The following is a 663-nucleotide window of genomic DNA, read 5'->3' as shown; positions in this document are numbered from 1 at the left end:
GTGTGTGCATGCGTGCGAGTTTGTGCGTGTGTGTGTGTGTATATATGTGTGTGACTCGGGCAGTGCAGCAACCCAAACAGAAACTTGACAGGGACACTGTTTGTCAGGGGTTTTCAAACCGGTGACCCAGGGACCTCCATCATATGTTAGCAAAATAATTATAATTATATCTTGTCTTGTAATCGGGTGAACGATAATGGTAAGAAATCAACATTTTAAGATGAACAGATTATGTAAACAGTTTCATTATGTTGACCTCCCCACAGTTCATTGTAAGAGGAAGTGTAAACTCTAACATATTCTATGAGCTAGAAATGTATCTTAGCAGTGTAGAGAAACTCTTTCTGCAACTCTACACAGTTTGGCATGGAGCTGTGAGACAATTTAGCAGTTTTAAAGCTAATTTCCTGCAATTTGTCTATGGTTTAGCCATGACTAATGCTGTGTTACTCTGTGTCACGCCCTGAGCATAGAGAGCGTTTTATGTCTCTATTTTGGTTTGGTCAGGGTGTGAGTTGGGGTGGGCAGTCTATGTTCTATGTTCTATGATTTTCTATTTCTATGTGTTTGGCCAGGTGTGGTTCTCAATCAGAGGCAGCTGTCTATCGTTGTCTCTGATTGAGAACCATACTTAGGTACCCTTTTCCCCCACCTGTTTTGTGG

The sequence above is a fragment of the Oncorhynchus nerka genome, linkage group LG7, assembly GCF_034236695.1.
Source record: "Oncorhynchus nerka isolate Pitt River linkage group LG7, Oner_Uvic_2.0, whole genome shotgun sequence".
NCBI classification, from domain to species: domain Eukaryota; kingdom Metazoa; phylum Chordata; class Actinopteri; order Salmoniformes; family Salmonidae; genus Oncorhynchus; species Oncorhynchus nerka.
The sequence above is the reverse complement of the archived record's forward strand: the minus strand, read 5'-3'. Positions refer to the sequence as shown.